We start from the raw sequence: 1,378 nt of genomic DNA, 5'->3' as shown, positions 1-1,378 counted from the left end.
TTTCTTGTGACAACGCCCTGTGAAAAGAGATTCACTGAAAGCAACGTGGTATAGGTAATTTTACAGTTCAGTCCTATCTCACTTCGTTTTATGATAAAAGTCTTTGTTTTTGAAATGAGTAAGGGTGTTCTAGATACAGGGAAACACAGAAACCCCATTTAAGTAGAACACGAAATAGCGAACACCCAGGGATAGTAGATGACAACAGCAAAATAAATAAGGAGTTGTGTTTCATAACTCGGTGCGACACAACGTCACAAGAGGACTAAAAAAAAAAAGGAAGTTTATAATTTGCCAGTATCAGTATACTATTCAAGTAAATTTGCGTTAGCCTATCTGTTATGATGACCACGACATTATTTGTGGTCTTAAAAAGCAAGGAAAAAAATTACAAGGAAAGTTTAAGATCTTGATCGGCTATGCATGCGTTTCGGGTAGTTATCGCTGTTATCGAAGGGCCCGTTGGTCTTACACACAGAGGTCATAATGTTTCTTCATTTGAGGCCCTTATAACCGGTTTTCATTTTTCTCAAAACGTTTATACTGCGTTAAAGTACTCCTTCGGACCGATTTAAGCCCGGAACTACTAATCTGGAAACTGGAGCTCAGTAGTATAGTAGGGACGGGTTACTCCTTTTTTTGCGGGGGAATCTCATTAACTTGTGGGGGAATACATTAACGCAGATGGCGTCATAACCTTTAGTCTTTATCTCATAAATAAAATGCGCAGGAATCTCATTAAGATTAGGTCGTGTGCTATTTTTAGTTGGTTTAACCGGTTTTACAGTTTTTTTTAGAAACTTTAAGGTCTATAATTTTGATTGGTTAATTAGAAAATAAGAAACCGTTGTATACAGGTTCTGCGAATTAGTGCACAATAGCTTTTGCGCACTAATAGCCCACGTTCGATATTTTAAAATTCTAACATGACTCAGAGGCTTTAGGGGCAAAGTTGCAAATTTTCACGACTCCATTGTCTCGCAATTCCCAGACGAGACTCGAGCACAAAGAAAACCAAACCTTACCAAATATAGAAAATTGAGCAGAAAGCCTCGGAGTCATGTTAGAATTTTAATATATCTAACGTGGGCTATTCGCAAGCTAGACGGTCTATACCAATGGTCCAGGCTATGCGTGCGTGGGCCGGCTGCATCGCAGGCTATGAGCTGAAAGTTATGAGCGGAAAGTGTTGGGGATTTTTCCCATTATTGGGAAATGGTTGGGACAACATTTTCCTCTCATGGGAAACGATTGGTAAAAGTTTGGGTTTATTTTTCCCAATGCTGGGTTCACTTTGGGAAATGAAGCAAAATATTTTTTAAAATACCAATGTTGGGAATCCAATGCGTTTTCTCCCCAGAGAATGGGAAAATGATGG

Source organism: Porites lutea, chromosome 13 (genome assembly GCF_958299795.1).
Source record: "Porites lutea chromosome 13, jaPorLute2.1, whole genome shotgun sequence".
Taxonomy (NCBI): domain Eukaryota; kingdom Metazoa; phylum Cnidaria; class Anthozoa; order Scleractinia; family Poritidae; genus Porites; species Porites lutea.
This window is presented reverse-complemented; position numbering follows the sequence as displayed.